At 38.5% G+C, this 18,472-nt stretch overlaps 1 protein-coding gene across 14 annotated transcripts in view; it reads left to right on the plus strand.

The window, feature by feature from the left end:
• The window catches only part of GTDC1 (glycosyltransferase like domain containing 1), a 201,022-nt gene that overhangs the window by 57,777 nt on the left and 124,773 nt on the right, over positions 1-18,472 (plus strand). The window contains exon 2 of one of the 14 annotated variants that reach the window (XM_042041594.1): positions 15,721-15,790. The exons of the other annotated variants lie outside the window; for them this stretch is intronic. The gene's annotated coding sequence lies outside the window, so the exon portion shown is untranslated. The remainder of the gene's footprint in view (positions 1-15,720; positions 15,791-18,472) is intronic. 14 annotated transcript variants of the gene reach the window in all.

Genomic DNA, 18,472 nt, shown 5'->3' on the forward strand with positions numbered 1-18,472 from the left:
AATTACAGATAGTAAAACACTGGTATGACACATTAGATGAAAGGAGTTTATAATTTAGGAGCTATCCTCTACAGAAAGTGATTCATACCCCCAAAAGTTAGGAGTGTAAGACTTAGATCTGTAAAAGAGAGTGACTAAATTCAGTGTAGCTTCCAGTGTGTTTTAATAGCACTGCTAGATTATTTTAAATATATATATATAAATATTATGTATAACATTCAGTATTGCCCCCCAGGTAGCTGTTCATATGAATAAAGATTTTATTTGTAACAGATTCTAGCCCTGAAATACCCCTAGGGTCAATGTTAGCATATATATACCCCTTGATATCTGACAGCTATATTTTAAAGACAAATTCTGTGCTTTTTACATTTTAGAAAAGAGAAAACAAATTATTGTTTTCAATTAATAGAGCTCTGAAAAAAACCCCAACCTGGAGGTGTGGTGTTCAGCAAAGGAGAGTATATTTCAACAGTATGTAATGTAGATGTGGTTGTTTTTTGATTTTGGGTTTTATTTTTAATATTCTATCGAAACTACTAGATTTAAGACTGTTTCAGTTCTGATTCTTTTGTTCTATTCTATAAGGAGAAAACACCTTATTATAGAGTGAAATCTTTATTAACTGGTGAGCTGTGTCCCCTAAATATCTTAAAACCAGCAATCTTTTAAATTTTTATTCCTGTGAGTAGTTCAATCCTACTGAAAACATAACACTGTGTGGATGTGTGAGCATTTGCAAACTTGAGGATTTAACTGCTTTCTAGATATTTTGTTTTCAGAAACATTCCTGCATGCCCTGGAGAAGGTGTTTGAGGATGTGACTCAAAGCAGGGCAGGGCAAATTTCATTAAATCTGAATACACAGATATCCATTTGTGCTGGAAACATCTGTGCCTGTTTACATCTTTCTGTGGAATACTGGAAATGTTCATATAATCTTTGTAGGAACTGCAGTAATGTGTCCTGCATTAGAGGCCTGCCTTGAATTTGGCCCTCATAATTCTCAGGTAAGGAATGAATAAATTGTATGTATGAGTAGTACATTAGTTAAAAGAAGATAACCCTTTACCTACAAATTAAAAAAAAAAGTTAATCTGATACTGTTTGGGATTTTTTGGGCATACTTTATGGTGTTTGCTTCTATATATAGGTGAATAAACATAAATCCCATTCATAGCATTAACTACTAAGAGTGTGTACTTTGATGTTACTGCTCAAATTCATTGCATTTGAAGATGGGACATGGCTCATGTCTTTGGAATTACTGAATAATTTTCTGTCCAAGGTGGTGTTGGTTTCACTGCATCTTTGTTGCTCCGTGTGTTTCAACTGCAGTTCTGTGTGAGGCACAGTGGAATGTGCTCCTAGAGCTCCCTTGTGCTTTGATGAGCTGGTGTAAAGGCATGAATGTATAAGGTGACCTAATGTAATATCCAGTATCCCATAAGGACAGGGTTCAAGTCTCCTAGAAACACATAATCACAGCCTGGGTTGGTTTGCAGGTGACCATGTTGTTCCAACCCCTCTGCCATGGGCAGGGGCACCTTCCACTAGACCAGGTTTCTCCAAGCCCTATCCAAGCTGGCCTTAAACACTTTTTTGATTAAAAATACCATGTGGGTGTAACTCACTGATGGGTACAAATATCCACATTCTCACCTTGCTGTGGAGGTGCCCAAAGGAGGGTGTGGGAGCCACTGCTTCACCCAGAGCTCCGCTTTTCCGCTCCCTCTCTGAACAAAGGGTCATTACTTCTTTCATTCCATTAGTGCTAAACTTGCTCGCATTTTTTTCCCCCTGAACAAATCGTTGGAGTTCACCCAGGTTAGTTCACACGGGCTGGTGCAAACGCACACACGTTTGTCCTGCCCACGCTCTGAGGGAGCTGGCTGGGAGTTCGCTCCGCTCCGGGGGCCAGATGGCCGTCCTAGCACCATGTTGAGCCTAAACCAATAAACCCTACTGAGATACGAGACACAGGCACCATGTACTGAGCTAAAACAACTTGGTGACTTCTGACCAGAGCTGGCTGGTGTCCAGCCAGCTTCGAGTGTAAGCAGGGAGAATATACGTCCATATGGAACGGCACGAAGCTCCACCACTTAGCACAGATGATGCCCTCCACTGCTGTAGCCCTGGATAATAGAGGGTGTCCCAGCCTGGATAAGGGGTGTGAAATTCTCTCTGCTGAGGGAGAACTTGGAGGCCATCTGATGCTGGAAAAACGTAACATGGGAATGCATGTGTAAAACTGGGTTTTGTTTGATTTAGGTTAAAATTGCCCAAAGCCTGTTCTGGAAACTTCTCCTGAAAATGTTATTGGTCAGAGAGAACTTCTGAAGGGGAGTATATTATCAAACGGATTTGAGAATGATTTTTAACAGAACACTAATATAAACCAAGGTGTTAAAAGTTAACGAAGAAAAGGTTTAGAATCTATAATTGGTTTGCTTTTTTTTTTTTAATGGGTAAGATAGTGTAAATAAAAGCAAATCATTAAATAATTGGTAAAAAGAATTTAATCTAGTAAAAAAACCCAGTTAAAAAATGAGGTAAAAAATTAGGGAAGGCCTAGAAGCAAAATAATTTCCTATTGAGGATAACAGCACTGCTGTTGTTTCTCTGCTTACAACCAGACTGCGAAAATTTCCTTTTCAGTATGATGGAGAGAGGCTGCCTGAAAAGTTTTTGTGAAGCCGATGAAGGAGATGGGGTGTCCTTTTGATGCAGATGAATTCTCTTGTTCTGAGGGGGTCAGAAACAATACTCTGGTGCTCGAAAGTCCTTGTACAGCACCATGATTTAAGAACAAATGTTTTTATTCTTAGCTCTGGCTGCTGAAAAACTTGGAGGGGGCGATCCAATAAGAACAGCAAAAAAAACTTCTAAGAAATAGGACAAAAAAATCTCCCAAGTAAACTACCTGAAATTTATTCAGGCAGACAGCAATGTGATCTTAAACATTCACTTTGCATTAATCAACTTTGCCTCAGATAAAATGCTGGCAGATGGTAGCTATTCATTTTAAAAGTGACAGGTTTTCTTTACGTTTTTGTGTGGAAACCCCCACATGCACTCTTCCCTCCAAAAACTTTACTTGGTTAATTTGTCCAACATGCCTTTTTTTTTTTTTCCTTAAATACTCTCCCATTATTAGGCAATTTCACAATTTGGATAGTTAAAAGAGGGTTTAACTGAGTTTAAATGCAGGCTCCTTCCTTTGAAGTCAGGGGGAGTGTATATATGGGAGCTGAGATTTGGCAGAAGTAAGATGGGAATGATGAAGACGATGCAGGGAGAGGTGCAGGGCCGGGAAAGACACGGGCTGGGACTGCTGGGTGATCTGTACAAAGTGCTAATGTGAAATGGCAGTTGTCTGTTTGATGTGTAAAAGATTTGCTGAAATTCCAGCAAAATATTCTGATGAGAGAAGGAAAGAACAGTCTGGGTTTTCAAACCCTAGCATGTGTTTTCCTTTATGTTCTCAAATGCCGGGTGAAATCCTTATTTTTCTTTCTAAAATGAATTTTATGAATCACCTGGAGAATTGATATTTACATTGCTGGCAGTAAAATGTAATGAAATTGTGCATTATGATTCAGTATTTCTGCACTTAGGATTTTAATGAGGATTTTATCTGTCCTTTTAAATGGTTGCTGTGTATATATTTTATTTCTAGATTAGTTATGGATTACATTTCTGTTTCCAAATAACAAACATATACACTACTATATTATAAAGAATATGATACTTTCCACAATTCATTGTCATTCCAGCCCATAACACTAATTTGATCTTCCAAAGGGAAACTAAAAAAAGCTTTAGTTTGCATCTAATAAAGAGAAAAAATAATGATTTTTTTTTTTCCCTTTTTTTCGGTGCTGCTTTTTTTTTATCTCAATTTTTTTTTTTTTTTTAGCTAGGAAGTAAATATTATATAAACTTATATATAAAAATTTTGTCAGATACTTGCCTTGCACATGATTTAGATTTATAGCTTTATGTTCTGGTGAAATAAATAACTAATTTTCTTAATGAGTACTCACAACTAGACTGGGTTTTGTGAATTGATGCATAGTGAAAAGGAATTTTACATTGTACAAACTGATTTTAGCAAAGTAATTTTGGGAGATGACCTACCTTAACACTACTACAAATATATATATTTTTGGGGGGGGTTTTTGGTATGCTTTAACTTGACCCAAAGAAGTTTGACAGTCTTGGTTCAGGTAGTTGTGACAGCTCAGTTTCCAGTCTTCAACAGACCAAGAATCCAGAGGTCTTTCCTTACCTATTTCAGCCCATGTGCCTGTACCTGGGAGCCAGCTTGGATGGGGCTTGGAGCAACCAAGGTTCCAATGGCAGGGGTTTTGGAAGTGGATGGTCTCTAAGGTCCCTTCCAACCCGAACCATTCTAGGATTCTTTTTTTGCCTCTGAGGGCTGTTAGCACCTGCTGTGGGTATCCGTGAGTTTCAGTGCGGATTTTGAAGGCACTGACCAGGTCCATGGTCACTCTGGAAAATGTGCCCAAAGGTGTTTTCAGATTTTATTTTCTCAATTCCTCTGGGATTACAAGACTGAATGTTCCTAAAACAAGGCTGGAGTCCACTGGATGCTCTCCAAGGGCCATGATGTCCTGGTGTAGTTTCAGCCAAGGGACTGAGGCCATAATCTTGGAGCCCACTCTGGTGTGAGCTAAGGCACCGTGGGTGAGGGTGGTTGTGGATGGATGGTTGCTTCATAAAGGCCATTATGTATCAAACAGAAATGCTACCCTAAACTGACACATAAACCATTTAATTTTGTGGATTATGATATCGTTTCTTCCCTAAATAAGCAACACATACCTAAGCAGGAGTTTGATTACAATCTATGTGCCAAATTGTGGTGCAATGGAAAACATTTAATTTAGGATCAACTTCTGACTCCCTCAAACCACAGTTTGATCAATTTATTTCCTCATCCTCTTCCCTTTTATACGTCTCAGCCTAAGTATCTTGGGAATGGTACCTGTTATTGGTAGACTTCGAGTCATTATGATGATAGATTTAACTTCCCTTCAAAACAAATATTAGGAATACATACATTGTGTCTATTAATTGGAATATCTTTGATGAATACAAAGCAACTGAAAGACTTTTTTTTGTTCATCTTTCAGTAATGCAGACTTCTACCATTTCCTTATTCCCTTGGACAGTATTTTTCCTTTCTTGCCTTTGTCCTTTGTCCCTGTCTTTTCCTCCCTTCCTCCTGCACATTTACTCTGATGGTCCAGTGGACACAGTCATTTTAAAGAATGCTTTCCATTTCAGAGCGCTGACTGTTTTTATTGTTTATGTTTATAACCTTGCCTTCTTGTTCATCATTTTTTTGTTTCAGCTCTCTTAATTTCCATTTTACTTGTTGCACGCTTGAACTTCTATTTCTGTCTAGTTGCAACTTGAAGAAAGAATGAAGGAAACAGCAGTGGCTACAACATTGAAAGCAAATACATGACTTTCTTGTTGCAGAATTACTGGAAGAATTTATGCCTTTTAGCAGTATTTCAAAGAATTATATGGGGAAAAATGTATTTAGAGTGGAGCTAAGGGTTTCTCTCGCACCACCTTACCTTATGTAACTACATCAGTCCTTTAAACTAGTGATTTACCAAATGTTTCAAGAAGAAAAGGTGTAAATTATTATGGGTAGAGCAATAGAAAATTTACTTCAAATTCTATTTTTCTTGCAGTTAAATGGTATTCCTATTGATTTCTGTTATCGTGTTTTCTTTGAGTGCTAATACTTTTTAGCATAGCATACTCAATGTAAAATGATGTGTATCTAAATAGAATATGGAAAAATCTGCATGTATTTAGGTATTATGTAATAACATGAGAAAATTCCTGAACACGTAATTCTATGTATATTATATATGGAAAAACTAAAAAATTGAAGGGGAGTGATTTGAGAACATCTGCAATTTTTTATTTATGTAAGAGAATATCCCATTTTTAATTAAAGATGGAATTTAAGAATGATAAATGGGACCATTATCTAGTAACAGTTAGTTTGCAGGCATTTTTTTCCTAATGTTCTGCAGATTGCTGCAGGTTTGACAGTGCCTTTGGCTTTTGTGAGCAAAACGCATTTCCTACTCATGGCAGAAGAGTTGTAACTCACTAAACATGGAGCAGTGATCATGCATAGCGACATCTCTATGCTTAAACCCTGAGGAATTGAATTATTTTAAATTATTTTTAATGCAGAAATTTCCTGGTAGTCAATTTTATTAAAAACTTAACAGTTAAAAATTTTATCTGCCAAATGTATTTGGAGAAATAGTGCTAAAGATGCTAAAACTATGCAAGAAGAGGAGATGAATTTTGGGGGAGGTTTTGGCAGGTTTTTGAGGTTTTTTTTTTCTTTTGTTAATAGAGTGACCATTTTCTTGTTCTTTTTTTTTTTTTTTACTTTACCCCTTGAATTCCTTCTTTGTTGTCATCATCCTAGACTAAAGTTGGTTCCAATTTATTGTTACATCCTCAAGTCTTAGCTGTAAAGCGTCAAAGTGGGAGGAAAAAAGGTGGGTGGGTGCTTTGGGAGGAACTTGAGTTACCATCAGGTGTGGGACAGCTGTTGGTATTTGTGACGCTCAGTTATCCCAGGAACAAATTTTTGGTGTCCTTGTGTTTCTCCATGACTTTCACAAATCTTCAAGGTCCTGACTGGGGAAGTTCACTTGTGTGGAGTCAATTGACCATTTTGGTTACTGATGACTCAAATGATGTTTTCCAGTTAAGAGACTTTTTTGGACGAGGACTTGATTACAGAGCCCTCATCTTTACCTCCTCTAGACTTTGCGTTGCCATCTACTCAAGGTGAGATCTGGTTTGCAGCAGAACTTGCTCTTCTGAGGTTTAATACCAGCCCTGCAGAGGATCCTGTGGGCCTGGCCTGGTCTGGAATCAGTTTTCAGTGGTTTCTGTGGCTGTTGAAGCATTCAGGTCTGAAGTGCTGTAAACACAGACCTCAGGTCTTGCCCCCAAAAGACAAAAGATCCATAGGCAGGAGTGGTAGGGAGGAGTGTCAGAAAAGAGTAATTGCCACGAAAGAATCTGGAAAACCAGAGTCTAATGTATTTATTGAAAATTGCATCATGAGTTAGAGATAATAAAACCTACATTTTCTTTCATTTTTTTTTTAACATGGAGCAGAGAACCTAGAGAGTGGTCTTGCCTTGAAATAATACTCATTCTGGTGTAAACACACTGGAAAATACTTTTATATAGTTTTACATTTCAATACAGAAGAAAAATATTAGATTTTAATTATAGACTCAGAATCATTAAGGTTGGCAAAAACCTCTAAGAGCATTAAGTCCAACTGTTAACCATGCTATGATGAGTGGAATATAAATTCAGCATTAAAGTAAGCATCTGTACTTGAAAAATCCTAATTTCCAATGCTAACAGCTGCATGGAAGGTCATTGACATTGTGGAGTGCGTGGGGTCTCTGGGGCTCAGCGTGTTTGAAGTCAATATTTATGGTGCCTCTGTACCTCCTGTCATTAGCAGGAGCTTTTCAAGAGACTGTTCTTAGATTATATTTTGCACATGGCTCTTGTTTTCCTAGATACTGATTGGAAAAAAGTGAAGGATATAATAGTTTTCCTGTCTGCTGATGGGTGATGAGACCAACATGTTGGGGCCATGGGTGGAATTGGGGTGAGTGAATTGGTGGCAGGGAGGGAGTTTGAGATGCTTGTGTGCTTCCTGCATTTTTAAGGAGTATAAAGGATATTTCAGCTGTTGAGATGAAGCTCAGCAGCTGCTCTCCAAACTCCTAATGGAGCCAGGGGCCTGAGTTTTCTTTATCTGCAGAGTTTTCCTCTGGTCACAGATACTGCTGGGGCTCCCCATTTCTCTTAACCCATAGTTCTTGAACGGCATGGTTGATACAAGGGAATAATGAGAATGTGTTTTATTGGATAAAATGGGATTTGGAGACAGTACTGTTGCTTGTTAATTGTTAGGTACACGCTAAGACTCTGAATGAGGAAGAGGAAGGTGCAAAAGCTGTGTGCACTGAGCAAATGCTTTGCAGTGCAGCCAAACGCCTTTGCAGCCATGCTCTGGGTTGTTACAGCATCACTGCGGTATTTGCCTTCCCATTATCTCTTCAGCTCACTTTTCCGTGGTGTCTGGTCCATGCATATTTTATTTTGTTTTTAAATTTATTTTTTTGAATATTATTTTATTTATTTATTTTACCTTCCAGCACGGGGTTTAAAACTGTAACTTCGTTGCTGCTTGTCCATATAAGATCTTTTATTTTGTCCTTAAAATCCAGAGGGGTGTTTAGTGTGAGCAGTAGTGTATCCAAGGTAGAATATTTCATGTTTTTGCAGATTGCCACTATTACATGCCAGAGCAGGCTTCTGACCATGAAGCCCAACCACGTTTGTTCTATTAGCTGCACTTCAGAAGTATTTGTTTAGTTTTTTCCTCAGATGGATAACCAGTATGGAGCATTCTGTCCACAGAAGTCTTATTAAAGAGGTTAGAGCATCCTGCTAATTAGAAAAAACTAATTAGGCAGATTGTTGAGCCTGTAACCAGAATTTTATATTTTAATGGATTTTGAAATGCGGTGTGCTCCCTTTTCCTATTGTAAAACACAATTTTTTTCTTTTAAATGTCTGGGAACAGTCTTTTTGAGGAGGTTATGCAATTAGAACAAGAAAGCAGTAACATTTTAATTTTTGAATTTATTGAATAAACTCTAGAAGAATGTATGCTGTAAAATTGGTGGAACCATTAATTCATACCAGCCTTTTATTGTGGCAGAAAAAATTGTTTGGTTACCTTCCTGTTGGTAGGTTTCAAGTTTAACTGCCCCAAAGAGGAGTTGAATTAAGTTCATGTGAATAAACAATATAATTTGTGGCTGTGTTAAAATTAGACTTAGATGGTACAGAACTCACAAATTACTCTTTAGTACTTCAAGCTAAAATTCATTGACCACTGTTTCACTGAGCCTTGGGAAGTTTATCATATTCGAAGCTGGATCCAGTCCATTTTTGAGTACTCTTGTAGTGCTGTTAGAGACTTTTGGTCTGGAAGCTGAAAAAATGAGCTCGTTCTCAGCTGTGGAGTGACCTGGAAGCAAAACCATTGGGGTTGGTTGGGTTTGCATAGTTCACATCTTAATTCCAGGTCTGCAAGGAGCCATGTGGAAAGTGAGGCATGTTTGTGGCTGGGGACAAAACACTGGATTTGAGAAACATTTAAAATATATATATTTAAGATGACTTTCTCTCTAACATCTACTTTTGAACTCTCTTTCAACTGTGCCCTGCTACAGACTTTAATTAGTCGTAACCTTTTTTCAGGCTTGTCATTCTGCATTTTGCAAAATGCTCTGGCTTGTGGAGCAGCCGTGTGGCTGGGAGCCGTGGGCAGTGACCTGCAGTCTGTGTCAGGCCCATCCTCTGAGATGTAACTCAAGGTACAGATGTTGCAGTTGGTGAGACGAGGTTGGCGGCCATCTGGAAGGTGGCCATCTGCTCCTTCCTGCAGCAGCAGAGCACCACGCTTTTGGGGGCCCCTGCCCCTTCTTGTCACAACCTGAGTCAAGATAATTCAGAATTGCCTCTTTGAAGCCTGATTTAGGAATATTGGCTGGCCAAGTGCTTGGCACTTAAGAGATGTAAGGGGCTAGGAAGGGTAAAACAAATACTTCTAGACAAGATTTAGAAATGAGCTGTATGAAAGGACTTCAGTAAAGCAATGGAAGCTTAAGGTATGTAGCTCAGGTCTGTAAATGTGAGAGAAACCATAGAGCAAAGGGAGATGCAGCTTGCTATGCTGATAAAAAACAGATAGAAGTGTCCCATTGGAGCGTGGGACTTGCTATTATTTTGCTTCTGTCTGTACCACTTGAAAACAGAACTGTGGATACAGGAACTGGAGGATGGAGCAATTAGGTCCCTTTAAGGAAAACCTTCCTCTTCAGTCCAAGGAAGCTAAAAAGAAGGCAAAAATACTGCAAGACTGTTTTTGTGGTGTCAGCCCTGCACCCCCAGACCTCCTATATTTGCTGGAGTGTCAGCTCTGGCTTTGGCTAGTCAGATTTGTGTTCAGCATCTGTGCTGACCTGGAGGTTCACACTCTTCCATGCTCCTGCAGTTCAGTCTTCAGCCCGAAGCCTGGGACTATTATCAACCAGACAGGTCTAGGTAGTTAGCATGATGTCATGTCTCTTCATCAGTTTATGGAACAGGGCTGAAATTTATGGCCATAAATATTTTAAATTGTTTTTGTTTGGCTTCTTGGGGAGAAGAATTTCTATGGGTGAGAGGTTGTTTTGTAAGAGGCTCCACTCTATGATAGATCACATGGATGGTTTCAGTACATGGGAAGCTTGTACCCCTTCAGTGTCATAGGTTGGAATTGTTACAGGCACTTAACAGCTTTACAGATTCTTGTTTAATTACTGGTCATTATTCTGAAGTGGATGACTCATTTAGCCTGCAGTGATGGGAGGTGTTCTGGCCCTCTATATAATTCTACACATACATATTTTTGCTCCTAAGCACCACAAAAATGTCTGTTTTCCTCTTGTATGTCTCATTTCCTGGGGTAATACAGAGAAAATGGATCTGAGAGGGGCTATGGAATGAGAAAGGGCATGTTGGGAACAAATTTGCATCAATCTGGATGGCTCTCAGTGCACACCTGAACTCTGCCATTCAGTTCTCACTTGGAAGGGTGTGTAATACTGTAATAAATTAACTGTCTATTAGTCCATTCTTCTATATTGGTATTTCAGATTAGAAAACTGGCCGGACAACATGAAATTCAGTGTTTAACAATGTTCTGGCGCGGTAAAGTGTTAAAATTAACATTTAAACTAGTTCTGGATTAGCTGTCACCAGCTTTTCTGTCCTCAGTTGAGGCTGTGTCCTTCACTGTAACATTCCATGTGTCCTGGTGAAGGCCCGTTGCAGAAATAGAGACTTTGAATTTACCAGGCTGCATCAAGAGGCCACACTTGGTCTTGTTGCATGGAGATCTAAATAAATTTGCATTGATCTCAATATATGGGGATGTTTTGAACCTTGACTTTCTAATGCTTCACAGTTGGGTGTTTTTTTTTCCCTGCTTTGTCAAGGAGGATGACTGTAGTAAGACCATGAGCTGATTACTCCCTGTATTAGATAATAATTTCTTAATGTGGGAGGGATAGATGTGAGTACTCTTGGAAAACTCTTTATGGAATAAGGTTTCAGCACTGCTGATAATAGGATGCGCATTCCCTTTCATGCTGAGTCAGGCAGAGCTTGGCTGTGTATCCAGGACAAAAATCAGGGAGGTCTTAGACACACTTGCAAAACATGTGGTGACTCTGCTGTCTTAAAAATTGTCACTATTGCTGTGATTGCATTGTTACTTCTGGATTTTAGGTGGGCAGTAGTTGGAGTTTAATTAAAGACCAGCCCTACTTCCATCTAGACTCATCTCTGAAGTGTCTCCTTGTTCCCCCGCATCATGTGGTTGCCTTATGATGTTCCAGCAGCAAATAATTCTGAATTTGACCTAAAATTTAAAAAAAACCTTGCCTGTTTTAAGTGTCCATGTCAGTGGTAGAGGCTGCTGGGTGCAGGGGGCAGAGGGAAGATGAGTGGTGGTACAGGAGGGACGTTGGGGGTCCTGATGCACAGGCACTGCATCAGTGACCGGATAATCCTGGCTTTTCTTGGGAGAAGCCCGAATCATCATTAGAGATGAAATGTCTGTTTTGGATGGAAAGCTAATGTGATGGATGGAGGCTTTTTCTCACCAGTGACATTTAAAAAAGAAACCAAAGGTTTTTGGGGGTGGCTGTTCAAGTTTGTTGAAGTCTCTTCAGTATGGAAAAATAGGGACTTAGGAATTAGAGTTGGCCTTGTAAGACAAGATCTTGTAAATGTATTTTTAGGGATTATTTTTTGTTTGGTTGGTTTTTTTTTGTTGTAAAATCTTTTTCTGGATTATGTAACTAAAGGCAGGACAAGACACTACAACTCTGGTTTGTATTTTATGGGTTGCTCTGAAGGATAATCTGGAGGATGTTTGTGGGGGGAGTGGTAATGATAGGAGGGATAGAAATACTGACTTTATTTTTAAAATTTTTCCGTAAGGTTCTGAATCTTCTTTCAATTGTGTAAGCTTTTGAAAACATTCAGGTTGATTTGTAATGGTATATTCTCAATGTTTGTTCTTCTAATATTGATTGGTGAACTATAGAATGTCTCTACTGTCATTCCTAGCAGCTTTTCATAGAAACTTTTCCCTCAATTAAGTTTATATTTAAGATGCTTTCATTATGAAAGTCCTTGAAATTAAGATGAAGTTTATTTTTTTATTTTTTTTTTCAAATCTTCCCCTGTGCTGGCATATGAATGTGGTTTTGCCCTAGTGGCACTTCCCCATTTCAGATTATTTTCTACCTCTGAATATTATGCGTTTTCTTGTTCAAGTGAATGACAAGATGATGTATGACACACTTGAGATGGTATTGAGCAGAGTATAGTTGGAAAATTGCAGTGATAATTTTCTTTTTACATCTCAAACTTACATGCCATTGAGGGGGGAAAAAAAAGGAAAAAAAAAAGAAGTATAACAGCAATTCAACAAAAAGCATAAGGGGAAACCTAGAAAAATTACAGGGAAATTTCCATAACAGATACACAAGTAATGCTGCTTTAATAATGATTTCCTGTCATGAACTATTTTTATCACTTGCCAGCTCTCTGACGTGGCATTCTATTTAACATTTTTGAGAGCCATGTTTTAATCAGATTAAGCTCAAGGAAACCGATAGGTATCTGTTTGGCTCATGACTTGTGCTTCTGTTTCTGATTTAGTCACAAGACTATTGTTGCTGGAGTCTTTTAAACCCCATTTTGCTTCCACTTGCAGCCGGTGTGTGAGCCCAGAGGTTGAGTGCCAGGGATTTTCATGATACACACACACTGGGCGCGTTATGGAATTATTTTGTAAATTTAAGAAGACTGATACAAACTGTGTCTTTTTTTCTCATGTGATTAAATAGCTAAAAATAACCATCTATTTTTAGTTTCAGGCGTTGTAATGTTTCTTAGGAACACACTCACCCAAAGCAGTGTGCTAGGAAATGCTTACCATGAACAGTTCTACATTCTGATCCACTTAAGGAAAGCAAAAATCCTTAATAAATGGGGGTATTCTTGCATCATTTTATGTAGTGTGCAACATAATGATGCTTTCCATGCAAGAGATATTGTGAGAATAAAATATAAACACATATCTTTTTAACTTGGATATTTACACGTTTTTCAGTCATTTTATTAAATGAAAAACAGCAGAAAAGTTTCTAAGCAAAACTCTTATGGTCTCCAATATTGTGCACATCCTGAAAATTTAGGAAATTAGGGAAAAAAAAAAGGTGCTGCATAACATTTAGGATCATGGTTGTGCTTGGGTATTAGTGAATTTAGCACCTCATTTGGTGGTCTCAGCATCTTGGAGCATGGGGGAGGACCAGCAGCCTGGCTTTCAAAAAGCTGTCTATTCATGTTTTCCTAATTTCCAGAGCAAAAAAACCCCCGTGTATTACATTTCTAATGACCTCTTTTGTCTGTTGCAAATGCAGAGAGATTGTATTCAACAGCTTGGTTTGTGTGGTGTCTTCCTGCAGTGTATTATTTATTTGGTTGACATGCTTGAAAACTGCGAGCGTAAGAATTAATAAAGGTTATTAGTTACTTTCCATAATAAAATTAGCTGACCTTTAAGAGCATTATACAGGGGCTGTCTAAGTGGAAAAATGACAGAATGTGTTTTTATTCTGGTAGCCATTTCGATTACTAAATCTTACAGTCACAATACAGAAACTACGCGTGGTGATTAAATGTGGCTCTTGACTGTATATTTGCAGACAACAATGAAATAAGTGGAATTTTTGTGTTCAAGACAGAATTTAACCCCTCGGTAATGGTTTTGCCCACATCTTATATTTGGTTGCATTTGAACAACACAGGGGGGAAAAAAAAAACCCAAACCAAGATGCAACTTAGTTTTCTAAAAACGAGTGTCCTTTGGAAGAGGCAGTGCCAGGAGTTGGCTGTGGTTTTTCTGGAGCATGATGATGTGCAGATTCCTGGAGCAGCCTGACTTGGATTGCTGTCAGGCAGGTGTGATGTACACCCTGTAGCTGGGCACATACAGCTCACTCAGCCTGATAGTCTTTAGTCATCTCAGTTTATCTACCAGTTTAAAGGGAAACCCGCCATACAATCCAATATTGGAACGTGAAGTGCACACACCCACTTTTACTTTTCAGGGGGGAACAGGATGCACCTCATTTCCAAAGTAGCTGTTACAGCAAACTTCCGTAATTTTATTCTTTTTGTATTCAATGATGACATTTTTAGCTGTGCTGTTATCTAGAAAAGATACTATAAAGGCTCTAATTTTTACTGTCTTTTTGAAAGATTGTTAATCTATATAATGATGATAGTATGGATTGGATTTCAAGTGAACTTCAGATCTGCTTGTGCTGCTTCATTGTACTTTTTCAAATTTTGACTAGGTCTTATAACATTTGTTGAAATCCTTACAAGATATTCATCTATTTGTAGCATCATATAGGTCTGGCTCCCCATCTGTCTCTGTTTTTCATGACAACGAGGCTCTGGTACTTTTTTTTAAATTTTACTTCTTATTCATTGAAGCCCACTGTAATGCTGTTTCTATCTTAGTTGTTTGTCCGTTAGCTTTTATTGATCATTTGGGATAAAATAAAAGATTTCTTCATAGGGAAAAATATTAACCAGCTATCAGTGAATTCAGTTTAGTTAGGTTAGTTTTTCTACCTTATGAAACTGAATGTAATCAGCATCCATTTATGTGCTATTAAATAAATAAATTACTAACATAATGTGGTGCTAAAAGCTAAGAAATATTGAGGGAAAAAAGTTCTTAAGTAAATTATTTTCTGCTAGGCCATATTTATTACGGGTCTCATACAGCTTTGATATTTTAAAAGTAAAGGTATGATTCTAAGGTTCAGATTCCCTCCAAATAATCCTTATTTAACAGGATATCCCTGAGACTTTTTTCCCTCCCCCTCCCCTTTTTTTTTTTTGGTTTTTTTTTCTTTTTCACTATTGGCAAGCCTGACTGAAACAGTCTCATCTGGTTTAACTAAAAAATCTTTGCATTACTTGGCGGTGGTTTCTTTTGTACGTGGTGCTTAGAGCTCCTTGAAGCTGGAGCGCACAGGAAATGCAAATCATGCAAATCATCCTCGCGCTGACGATGTACAGTGGCGTGATTGAGCAGCAGTACGTATGGCTCGTGGGCTGACCACATGAAAGGGCTCATTTAAAGACCAGATGAGCCCAAGCTGGCTTAAGTTAGACTATGTGTGAGCTTCAAAGCTTATAGAATAGCATCCTTTTTAAAAATAAATTTATTTTATTAATAACACCTGCGCCGAGTTCTTAAACAGTGAGAACACGTATAGATGAACATTACGTTGAGTACAGGCCATGCTTAAATCAGAAGGGCAATATTGTTATTTTTTCTTTTTTTGTGGAAATTCAGGTATGCATTCATATGGGGGGAAGGCAATCGCAGTCTAATGCGCTGCAAAAAAAGTTCAGTTCGTGTCTGGTGTACATAAAACCCAACTCTTTTCTGCCTTTCAGGTAAAAATGAAAATAAATGGAAGATAAAAGGGAACTTTTTCTTTGCAGCAGGGTTAAGAACAGGCTTTCTGTAAGTGCTTTTGAGTGCTGAGAAGAGGGAGGTTGATTGCTGGCTGCTTCGAATTTCTTGGTAACTGAAGAAAAAAAATGCTGCATATTATTTTTCATACTTCTGAAGAGCTTTTTCAGTAGTTTCAGGATGTTGTTTTTCCAATAAAGCTGAACCCTTGTGCTGCGTGACTCTGGACCTTGAAGGTGGTTGGGAGAGTGGCTGTGGTGGGAACACTGGGCTCCATCAGCAACCTTTGAGATGGACCTATGGGCACAACCTGGGCAAAGCCACAGGGGAAAAATACTGGTGGAATAATAAGCCTTTTTCATATTAATCTGGCAATAAAATGAGAGTGGATGGGATAGGTAACGGTGTCCTTAAAAATATTCTTACCTTTGGTAGTATCAACATGGGTGGCTCTCTTTCTTCTAGTGAGAGTCTTATTTCTTACATGTCTTTTTTGTTTTATACAACCCTCATTCCCTTTCCTTTGGATGTTTTTAAAAGTTGAGATTCATTCAAATAATGTAACATGACACAAAGCTGGAAAATGTCAATCTTGGACTGTTTCTGTGTCATCTTGTTTAATTTTTACTTGAAACAGTAGCCCCGAGGAGGTCTGCGGTGGGACTGGGCAGGACACTGCACTCCATCACCCTGACGGATGTAATTTTGGCTTGATATTTTTTTCACTAGTTCCTTGCTCCTTCATTTTGTTCCTTCTACTAACACACAGGAACAAAAGAGAAGGAAAGAATGAATTTTTTATATTTTATCTACTAGACTGCTTCTTTCTCATGAAGTCAATCCACAGGTCCTGGAAAAGGAGAGAGGGACATTTCCCACAGTTTATTTTTTTTTTTCCCCACTCTTTAAACACTAATTATATTCTTCTCCTTAATTTCATATTTAAGTCAAGGGGAGCATTTCACCCCTTCCATATACCTGCAGGTTGGTGCAATGCCCACTGTGCTGAGCACATGCAAGTGGGGGTCATAGGCCTCAGTGGGGAGTTTTGGGTTCAGCTGGGGCTGAAATGTTGAAGTTCCTTCCTTCTGTGTGGTTTGTTCATTTATTTATTTTAAAGGGGACCAAAAAAAAAAAAAAGTGGCTAAAGGGATGGCATTCTGAAACCATCAGGGAAAGGAGTATTGTGAATAAATACTGTTTTCCTAAACCTGTGATCCCTTACAGGGAAAATTTGTGAGGCTTCTGGGCAGGTGTTTATACATCAAGCACACAGTTTGTGTTTTAATAGAAGAAGCAATTTAAATCAAAGATAATATTAAAATATCTTTCATACTCTGTGTAAGAAATACCAAGATGCAGGAGCTAACAGAGAAAGCAGAAAAGAAATTTTACTACTTGTATCTATAATAATTTAATATAATTTAATATTCATTTCAGTGTTTGACAGGAAGTAAAGATTACTTAAATATTTGTACCTAAGAGCACAGGGCTGTATAAAGATCTTTGAATTTCCAAGTTAATTTGTTTCTTCCAGCAGTATAAAAAGATATATACAGAAAATTAATCCCATATGATTGTACAGCTACCATTGCTCCAGAACTTTTTGGAAATACTTTCCAAAGAACATCTCTAGTCATCTTGACAAACAGCTTGACTCAAGTTTCCTTTTCAGGAGCTCCTGAAAGGTTTTATGTATAGTTCAAAGGCATTGCTGGAAAAATGGTGTTATTTGGAGACCTTCACCAAAACTACTCTACTTTGCTCAGCCTTTTCAGATATGAAAGCTCCTTGCCCAGACATCTTGAACAGATTTTTAGTTTCTGTCATGGAGAGATGCGCAGTCTTTTTTCAATAACAAATTAGCTCTTGTCAACAGTTTTCTTGGCCACAGTTTAAATAGCTCAATTCAGAATGTTTCATAGTTTTATGGTGGATTTTGCTAGAAAATATGTGTGTATATAGTATTTATGTGTCATGTATCTGCATGTGCATGCACGCAGACATCTGTGCTTGCACATCTCTCTGGGAGTGAAGATATGAGATCTGAAAATGCTGAATCACTCTGTACGCTCTCACAAAGATAATATTTTGGGAAACCTGTCAGGTACTGTGGTGAGCAGGGCCCATAAGATACATAAACAGTTACATGGTCTTACATGAGCTGATTAAATCACTAGACCATGATATTTGCTTATCTAAACTTTGGCTTGGGCTCCTGACTTCTCACTGTGGCCCTGGTTCGCTTGGTGGCCCTTGATAAGCAAGCCTTGGCCGCAGTTTCTTAAAGATTAGATAACATCTGGTATGGTGTTCTATCTTTTTAACATATGATTTCAACCCCAGAGAGACATATTTCTCTTTTGTGTTCCTGGGGAATAATGGGAATTTAATTTATCATTAAATAAAGCACTGGATGCTTTATTTAATGATAAAAAGAATTCAGAAGTAATAGTTGCATATGAGATGTGCTGGTAACCCTGTCCCTGCCCGGCTCCGTGGGGCCCCGCGTGCCCCCACAGACGCACGGGTGGGTTCAGTGTCACAGTCAATACCAAAGAGTCCAGAAGGGCGTTTGGGTGCAACCTGGCAGGAGCATTTATTGCTGCTACACTGTCCAGGGGTGCAGAGGCAAATACCAACATGAGCCCAGAACTCACAGTTTTACCTGGGGGAAAAGGTGGGACCAGGGAATGGAGGCCAATGGGGAAGCTCTGGGGGAGTGATGAGGGG

The sequence above is a fragment of the Corvus kubaryi genome, unplaced genomic scaffold (assembly GCF_017639235.1).
Source record: "Corvus kubaryi isolate FWS band 111438036 unplaced genomic scaffold, C.kubaryi_AGA036_p1.0 37396, whole genome shotgun sequence".
NCBI classification, from domain to species: Eukaryota; Metazoa; Chordata; class Aves; order Passeriformes; family Corvidae; genus Corvus; species Corvus kubaryi.